Below are 12,264 nucleotides of genomic sequence, written 5' to 3'. Positions count from 1 at the left end.
AGTAACTCCACTCAGCCAGTCATCATCATCAGCCTCAGGTGTCTGACAATCAGGCTCACTACCTTTCTTTACCAGAAGAGGGAGTTCCTCGGGCCTCAGTAATGAAGGGGAAAATGAACTCACAACAGTGACACATCCCTCTGAGACACCGGCCCGGTACCGATTAACCCCACTGCCCTGGCTGGCCACCCACACTCCATGTCAGATTCAACTTGGACTGGGGAATTCACGATTTGACTTGATAACCCAGGCATGGTATGATAGAAAGAGCTGCATGAACTAATGTGAAGTGTGGCCTGCTGCATCATTCACTTTTGGTGGGGGTGAAGGACACAAGGAAAGGGGTTTTTCCTGACCAGGAGCCAGCACTTGACGACTCAGTGCTTGCATTTTTTGAAACTTCAGAAGAGGAGGGCATATTTGCTGGAGTCTGTTTTGGCAATGTAAGCCAAAACCAGTTCCTGATGCTCCGGCTTTAAAAGCGGTTAACCTACTCCCAGAAAAGGTAGCCTTCCAGGCGTTCCGGAGCCAGACCATGACGCAGGCTCAACACCTCCTGCCTTAGCTACTATTGTGCTTTTGCCACTACCAGCAGATGCACCACCACCATCAGTACCAGCTGGCCTCCCCACGCCCACGTCCTCTTCCACCAAACTTCAAAATGTTGCAGAACATGAACCCAAAATAACATCAGATATATGGTACTGTATCAGAAGCGTACAGCTCTATACAGTCAAAGGATGATTGTCAATCTCCCTATATATACACCATCAGTCACACAGACGCTCACAGGCTCAGTAGGGATTAGACAAGAATATAAAAAGTAGAAAAAAGTGTACAGTATCATCAGATTGCAGGTATATATAGTATAGTTTAAACATTCTAAATCTCCGTAGATATTTCAGGAGGCAGACACAGACACTCTCAGGCTCAGTATGGATTACAACACAATATAAAAAGCAGTAAAACGGTAATGGATCTGAAGAGTACAGCTGTACACAGTGTAGGGGTCATTGTTGTCAATCTCAGTATTTATTTCCACAGTCAGAAAAAAACTCTCACTTGGTCAGTTTAGATTAGACCAGAATATAAAAAGCAGTAAATGGGTAATGTACCACAAGCGTAGAGCTGTATACACTAGTGTTGGGATAATTTTTAAATGTACATCTAAAATTGCAGCAGTAACCCACAGACTGTCACATGCTCAGGATGGATCACACCACAATTTAACAAGAAGATCCGCAAGAAATAATCACACATGTGGGACAATGTTCCAGGTGTCAATGATACATTTAGAATGGTGGTTGGAGGAGGACTTCCTGGCAGAAAGGGTACAGTATCACCAGATACCAGGTATACTGTATATAGCATAGTTTAAACATTAAAAATGTACATCTATATATTCAGGAGTAGTGTTGAGCCACCCTGCTAGTGTTCCAGTTAGTTTTGGTTCATCGAACACGAAGCAAGTTCGTCGAATGTTTGTCGAACAACGTCGAACACCATTGAAAACAATGGCAGGCAAACACAAACACATATAAACACATAGAAAACAATTACAAAACACCTTAAAAGGTGTCCCAAAGCAGACACAATGCTCAGACGACAAAAAGAACATATGGAAATGGGCAACTACATATGGAAAAGAGGTGGAGGAGTGAAAGGAGGAGGAGGAGACACAGATATAGGCATGTCATGCCCTTATGAAGTCAAGAAAGGCTGGAATAAAAATGTAAAATACCAAAAAAACAGTAAAAAATATGAAATCGAAGACGATCATATACCGTCGGACTTCCCACCATAAATTAGGCCAACTGCTGATCGGGCGGCGTTATTCCCACGAACCTCCGAACAGCGTCCATGAAGGCAAAGTGTTTGGTTTCTGGGGGCAGTATGGTTGCAAAGCTGAACCTTAAAGGAATATCCAGAAGGGCACCACCAGGAGCGGAGCCTGCGGCTTAATTCGACTCCACCCAGGAAACCTCAACCATGCCAGCTACAGAAAAGATTGACAGATTGCAAGCTTTGTTGACTCTGTGGGTGGTGGTGGATGTCCATTTTTAGATGTGCTAGCGATTTGTCAGCTTAATTCCGTTAACGAACAAGACTCCAGCATGCCCCCGCGGTACGCGTCACGCTTACTAGAGGGACACGAGAGGCTCTGGCATGCGAGATCGATGAATAACAGGTCTGTCATGCCCTTACATGTCCGGGGCTGCATGCGCACTACACTGAAAGGTCCAGCGTGTGTCGCTTACAGGTGCAGATAACCCGCTGAACCCCGTTAGTGATGGGGATCTGGGATTACAATTCTTCCCCACGAACGAGGATTTCCCAGTAAGTGCAGGTCAACCGGAATTCCGGAATTAGGCCTACCCGGCATTCCAGAAAAAAGGAAAAAATTAAGTGTAGGTGCTGTAGCTTGCGTAACAGCTGGGCTCCTCTGCTGAGTAGCACGCAGTTCTTACATAAACAAGCGGCATAGCTTGGTTCACTGGTGGGCTCCTCTGCTGAGTAGCAGACAGTGCTACAAGGCCCAAAAGGATTTTCTGGACAAGATGCGGTAAAAAATAATCAGAAACACACACGGTGTAGCTCCTTGACAGGTGTACTACACCGCTTGCTACCACACACCGCTACTATGCCATGAAACAGTCTATTAACATTGAAAACCATTATTAATGTGAAAATGAAGTTACGCTTTTGGTGAACAAACCGTTCTCGAATGGAACCTCGAACAGCCGAATATTAAGCAAAGTGTTCGAGTTCGACGAACGGCTCGAACACCACCCAAAACAGCTGGAATTTTAACTTGGCGAACAGGTCGACTCGAACACCGCTCATCTCTAATCAGGAGGCAGACTCAGAGGGTCTCAGGCCCATTATGGATTTGACGTGATTGTAGAAAGTTGAGAAAGGGTACTGTATCACTGGATAGCAGGTATATATAGCATAGTTTAAACATTAAAAATCTGCGTGTATATTTCCAGAGTCCGACAAAGACACTCACAGCCTCAGTATGGATTAGACAAGAATCTAAAAAGTAGAAAAAGGGTTATGTATTCGAAGCGTACACCAGTATACACTGTTGGGGTATTTTTCAATCTTCATATATATTTCAATGTCAGTAAGACAGTCCAGACTCTCCGCAAGAGGAAACGAGATGGATACAAGTAGAGACAGAAAGTCGACTGATTGCAGAAATCTACGTGTCAGCAGGGGGAGGGTGGGACAAAATCCTTTGAAACCCATGCATGGTTCATTTTAATGAAGGGTAGATCATCAACATTTTGGGTCGACAGACGGGTCCTTTTTTCTGTCAGGATTGATTCAGCAGCACTGAAGACTCGTTCAGATAACACACTAGCAGCAGGGCAAGCGAGCTCCTGTAAGGCATATTGTGCCAATTCAGGCCAGGTGTCAAGTTTACTGGCCCAATAGTCAAAGGGGAATGACCGGTGAGGAAGAACATCGATATGGGAGGAGAAGTAGTTTGTTACCATAGTTGACAACTGCTGTCTCCTGTCACTTTCGATCGATGCAGTATTACCAGTCGTGTGAGCGGTACTTGAAAAATCAGTCCACAACATGGTCATGAAACCCCCTGTGTCCAACGCCACTTCGGCTGTGTGCACCACGAACACCTCTTCCATGTTGCCCCCTATGGCTCATTGGAAAAACATCACCGCCGCTGTGTGCTGGGAATGCCTCAAACAAACGGTTTACCAGAGTTGCTTGTTTGTTAGCCAATATTAGCTCTAGGTTCTCCTGTGGCATGATGTTTTGGAATTTGCCTTTATAGCGTGGATCCAGGATGCTGGCCAACCAGTAGTCGTCATCGTTCATCATTTTGGCAATGCGAGGTCCCTTTTTAGGATCTGCAAGGCATAATCAGACATGTGGGCCAATGTTCCAGTTGTCAATGATGCACTGCGAGTGCTGGGTGGAGGAGCACTTTCTGGCAAATCAACGTCCCTCCAGTCACGCACAAACCCTGTACCTGACCTTGCCACGCCAACATTTTTTCTTGCCCCCTGAGAAGCATCATCCTCCCCAAAATAATCATCCCCATCATCCTCCTCTTCTTCCTCCACCTCATCCACGAGACTTCCCTGAGCAGACAATGGCTGACTGTTATCAAGGCTTCCCTCCTCCTCGGCTGCAGACGCCTGCTCCTTAATGTGCGTCAAAGTTTGCATGAGCAGACGCATAAGTGGGATTCTTATGATGGTGTCGTTTGCGTTTACCAGCCTTGTGCATTCCTCAAAACGCTGAAGGACTTTACAGAGGTCTTTCAGCTTCGACCACTGCACACCAGACAACTTCTTGTCTGCCTGCAAACTGCCTGCCCGTGTATCCTCCCACAAATGAATTACAGCCTGCCTCTGTTCGCACAGCCTCTGAACCATATGCAGGGTGGAGTTCCACCTTGTTGCAACGTTGATAATTAGGCGGTGCTTGGGAACGTGGAGCAACCGCTGCAGCTTCGGCATACGACTGGAGTGTACGGGCGACCGGCGGATGTGCGAGCACAGTCTTCGCACCTTATAGAGCAGGGGTGTTAACTCCGGATAATTATTGAGGAAGCACTGCACCACCAGGTTCAAGGTGTGAGCCAGGCAAGGTATGTGTCTGAGTTTTGAAAGGGCTATGGCTGCCACAAAATTCCGGACGTTATCACTAACTACCTTGCCTGCCTCAAGATGTAGACTGCCCAGCCATGACTCAGTTTGTCGCTGCACGTAGTCGGCCAGTACCTCTGCGGTGTGTCTGTTGTCGCCCAAACACATCTTCAACACAGCCTGCTGACGCTTACCACTAGCTGTTCGATAGTGAGACATCTCGTGTGCAACACTGGCAGCTGCGGATGGAGTGCTCATGCGACTGCGCTCTTTGGACGAGCTTTCGCTTATGGAGGAGGAGGAGGGTCGAACGCCTACAGCCAACTGTTTCCTATACCGTGGGCTAGGCAGCACTGTCCCACCGCCGCTGTCCCCTGTGGACCCTGCATCCACCACATTAACCCAGTGCGCAGTGATGGACGCGTAACGGCCCTGGCCATGCCTACTGGACCATGCATCTGTTGTGAGGTGCACCTTTCCACTCACTGATTACTTGAGTGCATGGACAATGCGGTCTTTCACATGCACATGGAGGGCTGGGATGGCTTTTCGCGAAAAGAAGTGGCGACTGGGTAGGTCATAGCGTGGTACTACGTAGGCCATGAGCTCGCAGAAAGCTTTGCTTTCAACCAACCAGTAGGGAATCATCTCTAACGAGATTAGTTTGGCAATGTGGGCATTCAAAGCCAGTGTACGCGGATGAGAGGATGAGTATTTTCTTGTCCTACTCAGAGTTTCTGGTAGGGTGAGCTGGACTTGAGAGCTGCATATGGTGGAACTAGCGGTGGACATGGCGGACTGAGATAGGGTTGTTGATGCTATTGGTGGTGTTGCTGATGGCCTAGATTCAGTCTTTCGTAGCAATAACATTGTGATTCCATGACTGCTTTGCCCTTGCGACGACACCGACATTTGCTGCTGGTGGTGTGCTAACCGGTGGGCTTACAGTGGGGGAAGCGATGTAGCGTTGCTGACTACCTTCATTCGGAGCAGGTGCACATGTGGTACGTAAGGTTTGGTAGTCTGTCCACGCTTGCAAGTGCATGGTGGTTATGTCTAAGCATGCAACTGGTATTCAAATTTCTCAGATTTTTCCCTCGGCTAAAGGTCTTTGCGCACTTCTCACAAATAACCTTTGCCTGATCATTAGGATTTTGTTCAAAAAAGTGCCACACTGCACTCTTCCTACTATGGAAGACATTTTGAGACCTTGCACGTTGTGCTAATTTGACTGTCTGGCCAAGCTGTCCTGCAACCCTTTTGGTTTTTGTAACACGTTTTTGGACTTCTACGGTCATGCCAGATAGCAGCTGTTGCAATGTCGTTGCCTGCTGCGGATCCTCCTCCTCTTCTGAGCTATTGGCAGCGGCACCCTCTTCCCCCAATGGATGCCAATCTGGGTCAACAACTGGGTCATCCATCACCTCCTCTTCAATTTCATGTGCACCTTCCTCTATGTCACCTTGTAAGGTGGTATAGTATGCGGGAAGGAGCACTGGAGTTTCATCAGGGTCTGATTCTGCCTCAGTACACTGCGAGGACAATGTAGTGCTCTGAGTGAATGTACCAGCAGAAAAATCTAGCCGTGGCTGTGCATCAGTGCACTCCATGTCAGATTCATCTTGGACTGGGGAATTCACGATTTGACTTGCTAACCCAGGCATGGTATATGAAAAGAGCTCTATGGAATAATCGGTAGTGTGGCCTGCCACATCCTTCACTTTTGGTAGGGGTGAAGGACACAAGGAAAGGTGTTGTTCCTGACCAGGAGCCTCCAATGATGACTCAGTGCTTTTATTTTTTGAAACTTCTGAAGAGGAGGCGAGAGAGCTGGAGGCTGTGTCTGCAATGTAAGCCAAAACTTGTTCCTGGAGCTCCGGCTTTAAAAGTGGTTTACCTACTCCCAGAAAAGAGAGCCTTCGAGGCCTTGTGGAGCCAGACGATGACGCAGGCTCAACACCTCCTGCCTTAGGTGCTATTGTGCTTTTGCCACTACCAACAGATGCACCACCACCACAACCATCGGGACCAGCTGGCAACCCCCGCCCACTTCCATGGCGTCTTCCACCATACTTCCTCATTTTTGTGAAAATGTACCCAAAATACCACCAGCTATATGGTACTGTAAAACAAGGTAGAAGGTGTATCTACTATTGGTAAGAATTTGAATCTCACTATAGATTTGAGGACGCAGAACTATTGTCTCAGGCCCAGGAGAGATTACACCTCAATGTAACAGGCTGAAATTGGATGGTGTATGACAAGGTGGAGGGTGTCTATAGGATTGGTGAGAATTTGGATTTCACTAGAGATTTCAGGACGCTGACAATGATGCTCTCAGTCCAAGTATGGACTCAGGCAGCCTAATAAGCAGGACTGCTGTACACACAAAAGGTTGGAAAAATGAACACTTGGTAACTGTGCAGAAAAGAGGAAGAAAAGTATTTTTGCTTTTAAAAAAGCAGTTTGCACAGCAGTGTGCAAACAGCAATGCAGCTATCAGGGAGCCTTATAAGGCAGCCTAATAACCAACAGAGCTGATGCACAAAAATAGAGCCTCCCCTGTCACTGCACACAAAGTGTTGTGTTGTAAGTGGAAATCGCTTCCCTGCCTAATGCTCTCCCTACAGAATCAGCAGCAGCCCTCCCTATGCTAAGATCGGCATAAGTAAGATGGCGGTCGGCGTTCACGCCCTTTTATAGCCCCTGTGATGCCACACAAAGCCAGCCAATCACTTGCATGCCCTTCTCAAAGATGGTGGTGACCGATGACTATGTCATCGCGTTGCCCACAGTGTGCGTCCATCATTGGCTCAAAAAGGGCGCTGGTAGCATCTTTTGAAACGCGACTTAGGCACTCTGGTCGCCGACCTCGTGGCCGACCTCACGCTATGGTCGGGTTTCGTTTCATGAAACCCGACTTCAGCGAAAGTCGCTGACTTTTGAATATGACCGACCCGTTTTCGCTCATTTCTACATATAAGGTGTTAAAGAGTCTATGGTGATAAGATCCTGTATAAATTTTTGTATGATACATATGAGCACTAGAAGGATGTAGACACTTAGAAACGGTATATGGAAGGCAGAAGCATAAAAGGCCAGAGCGGATGAGAGGACAGTAAATAATAGTGAATACATAAGTATGTATAAAGATAACCTCCTCAGTCTGGAACAGGAGCACGGGTAGTTGGATGGATGGCAGTTCCCCTTCACAGATGGTATGCAGGTGGTAATTTCTTGATATAACTCATAATTCGAAACACATAGAATAAACCACCATCCTTTAATTCATCATATCTGGATTAATGTCTTATTCCACAGCACGCATACTATCCACAATTTACTTCACTCTGGCAGTGACATATAAGACCATGTCCATACTTCCATCTCTCAAGATTTATTGATGGTATACATTCCCCTTTCTGGGCACTCCACTTTTTTATGTTTTTTTTTCTATATGATATTTTAATATGATAAATAAAAATTGATTTTATATCTTACCTTCAGGTTCTCTTCTTCAGCTACTGGTATGCAAGTCCGAATTCCTTGTTTGAATACTATGGTATGAAGTGCCAGTCATTCTACTTTTGGACAATATTTGATAAGTTATAGAGACAGTCAGTCAGCTCTTCTAATGAATACAGCTTTTTGGGCTTTGGAAAGTCTGTACTCTGCATGATGAGGGCACATTGTGAAATAGTACATTGAATCCTGTATAGGGTATTGACTTTAGGAGAGAAGCATGATAAATGTGTATATACTGTAGGCTGGGTAGTGTATAGTTTGCATGTTTGGGGAGAGGTTAAAAGAAAGGAGGAAAGTGTTTCTTCTGAATTTGGGGAGCTGGTAACAAGGATGCAATTATATCAGCTCTTTCTCACATATAATCCTTCATCAAGTTATCACCATGTCAGCCTGATTTGAAGAATTGCAATATGCAATTAAAAGCAATCAGCAATCAAAGCGCTCCCTTCAATACACAAAGTAGATTTGAAGGGGTAAAGGAAAATAAATTGAAAATTCGATCATGTGGGGGCAATTCTTTAGCTGGTTGTACTGTTACTACAATTCAGTTAATCTGAACATATTTGTCCTGTTTTGAATAGAACAAAATCATGTATTGCTTCTCTTTCTTGTGATATTGTTCCTTCTTGACTATGACTCAGGAGCCATAAAGAGCTGTTTAATATCCACATCAAAATTTTAGGATTATATGGACACTTGATGGATTAATATTTGCCAAATTTGTGGCATCTAACTGAGCAGGAATGCGGTCTTCACAGAGCCACATAATAGCTAAGCAGCTAGGATTAATACCTTTGATTTAGTGCATATGTGATTTTAGGACTGATTAAACCCTCTCTAATTAGAATTTCTGAACATAGCAAATATTTTATGTCAAATGAGGGATTTTACTATTGCCAGTACAGCAGTTACCCAACTTTAGCCTGTTCTCTGCATATCAATTGTGGTTAAATGCAGGCAGCGCACTGTTTAATTTCATTCCACTAATGCATTAAAATGATCACTTTCTCTATTATTTCAGCAATAGATAGACACTCTATACAAATGAATACATATTGAATGCCACATATAATAAGGCAGAAATGAATGCACAAAATAAAGAAAACACATTTCAGTTTAGCAAGGATTTTACTGAAATTTCATTTTGGGTATGAAGACAATTGTTTTGTACCAAGCCATAAAAGGGGTACCATAGAGGTGATAAAGACGTACACTGTGTGTCTATACAAATGTGTGTATGACTGAAATGTTTAATTTGACTGTACAATTTATACTATGTGCAATTATTAGGCAAGTGAATATTTTGATAATTTTTTTGCAGATTTTCCAACTGCAAGCTGAATAAACTTGACTGATTATTGGATGAAGTAGATCAGGTGATGTGTATTTGTGTCAGGAGGGAGGGTCAGGCCTAAGGATATCAACAACCTTTATATTAACCCCTTCACTACCAAGGGTGGTTTGCACGTTAACTCCTGGGCCAATTTTTTACAATTCTGACCACTGTCTCTTTATGAGGTAATAACTCTGAAACGCTCGGTGGATCTCGGTGATTCTGACAATGTTTTCTCCTGACATATTGTACTTCATGCTAGTGGTAAAATTTTCATGTAACTTGCGTTTATTTGTGAAAAAAACGAAAATTTGGCGAAAATTTTGAAAATTTCGCAATTTTCCAACTTTGAATTTTTATGCCCTTAAATCACGGAGATATGGTGCACAAAAAACTTAATAAAGTAACATTTCCCACATGTTTACTTTACATCAGCAAAATTTTGGAACCAATATTTTTTTTGTTAGGAAGTTATAAGGGTTAAAAGTTGATTTCTCATTTTTGCAACACTGTTTTCTTTTTACGGACCACATCACATTTGAAGCCACTTTGAGGGGTCTATATGACAGAAAATACCCAAAGTGACACCATTCTAAAAACTGCACTCTTTAAGGTGCTCAAAACCACATTCAAGAAGTTTATTAACCCTTCAGGTGCTTCACAGGAATTTTTTGAATATTTAAAAAAAATTGAACATTTAACTTTTTTTCACAAAAAAAACACTTCAGGTTCAACTTTTTTATTTTACCAAGGGTAACAGGAGAAGTTGGACTACAAAAGTTATTGTGCAGTTTGTCCTGAGTACGCTGATACCCCACATGTGGGTGCAAACGACTATTTGGGTGCATGGCAGAGCTCAAAAGGGAAGCAGCGCCTTTTGACTTTTTTGGCTGGAATTGAGATCGGACACCATGTCGCGATTGGAAAACCCCTGATGTACCAAAACAGTTTAAACCCCCAACAAATGACACCATTTTGGAAACTAGACCCCCAAGGAACTTATCTAGATGTGTGGTGAGCACTTTAAACCCCCCAGTGCTTCACAGAAGTTTATAACGCCCGGGCGTGACAATAAAAAAATCGTATTTTTTCCACAAACATGATCTTTTAGTCCCCAATTTTTTTTTTATTTTCCGAAGGGTAACATGAGAAATTGGACCCCAAAAGTTGTTTTTCAATTTGTCCTGAGTACGTTGATACTCCATATGTGGGGGTAAAACACTGTTTGGGCGCATGGCAGAGCTTGGAAGGGAAGGAGCATCATTTGACTTTTTCAACGCAGAATTGGCTGGAATTGAGATCAGACGCCATGTTGCATTTGGAGAGCACCTGATGTGCCCAAACAGTGGAAACCCCCAATTCTAACTCCAACCCTAACCCCAACACACCCCTAACCCTAATCTCAGCCCTAACCCTAATGGGAAAAAGGAAATAAATATATTTTTTTTATTTTCTTTTTTTTCCCTAACAGGGGGTTTGATTTACTATTTATGGCGTTTTTTATGTTTGGCAGCTGTCACACGCTAAAAGACGCTTTTTATTGTAAAAATAGTTTTTGCATAACCACATATTGAGAGCTATAATTTTTCTATATTTTGACCCACTGAGTCATGTGAGGTCTTATTTTTTGCGGGACGAGTTGACGCTTTTATTAGTATCATGTTCGGGCACGTGACATCTTTTGATCGCTTTTTATTCCGATTTTTGGGACGCAGAATGACCAAAAGCCAGCGTTTCGTGAATTTCTTTTGGGGGGTGCGCCAACACCGTTCCGCGTGCGGTAAAATTGATAAAGAGGTTTTATTCTTTGGGTCGGTGCAGTTACAGCGATACCTCATTGCTTTATTCTGCGTGCTATAACTTTTATTTTTTCACTGATGATGCTGTATGGTGGCTCGTTTTTTGCGGGACAAGATGACGTTTTCAGCGGTACCATGGATATTTATATGCGTCTTTTTGATCGCGCGTTATTGCACTTTTTGTTCGGCGGTATGATAATAAAATCATTATTTTTTGCTTCGTTTTTTATTTATTTTTTTAAGGGGTTCACTAAAGGGGTTAACTAGTGGGACAGTTTTATAGGGCGGGTTGTTACGGACGCGGTGATACCAAATATGAGTACTTTTATTGTTTTTTTTTTTTATTTCCAAAAAATGAATTTATTAGGGAATATTTTTTTTTAATTTATTTAGCGATTTTGTAAATATTATTTTTACACTTTTTTTTTTAACTTTATTACATTGTCCCAGGTGGGACATCACTGTCCTGTGACAGATCGCTGATCTGTGACATCACAGATCACTGTGACAGATCAGCGATCTGTCACAGGCACTGCACAGGCTTTCCTCATGCCTGCGCTTTGCAGGCATGAGGAAGCCAACTCCCTGCAGGCCCCCGTCGCCATCTTGGATTCGGGGACCTGCAGGGATGGAGCCCCCCGCAGCCGCGCTGCACATTGCGCTGCTGTGGGGGGCTCATGGAAGCACGGAGGGAGCCCCCTCTCTGCCGATGCTTCCTTTTAACCCCCGGTACACCGCGATCGTGTTTGATCTCGGTGTGCAAGGGGTTAACGTGTTGGGGGCGGTCCGTGACCGCCCCTGACACATTGTGCCGGGTGTCAGCTGTGATAATCAGCTGACACCCGGCCGTGATCAGCGGCGCTCACCATGTGGGCGCCGCTGATAGCTATGACGTAATATTCCGTCCATGGGGCTTAGGTCCCAGCTCACATGGACAGAATATTACGTCCATTGTAGGAAAGGGGTTAAGGTGTGTAAAATTTTC

At 44.2% G+C, this 12,264-nt stretch overlaps 1 long non-coding RNA gene across 1 annotated transcript in view; it reads right to left on the bottom strand.

The window, feature by feature from the left end:
• The window catches only part of LOC141072823 (uncharacterized), a 58,397-nt gene that overhangs the window by 36,819 nt on the left and 9,314 nt on the right, over positions 1-12,264 (bottom strand). The gene's annotated exons all lie outside the window — the stretch shown is intronic.

Source organism: Dendrobates tinctorius, unplaced genomic scaffold (assembly GCF_039654945.1).
Source record: "Dendrobates tinctorius isolate UK_male_01 unplaced genomic scaffold, ASM3965494v1 ptg000287l, whole genome shotgun sequence".
Classification (NCBI taxonomy): Eukaryota; Metazoa; Chordata; class Amphibia; order Anura; family Dendrobatidae; genus Dendrobates; species Dendrobates tinctorius.
Note: the sequence above shows the minus strand (reverse complement) of the source record. Positions and strands in the feature narration are given on the sequence as shown.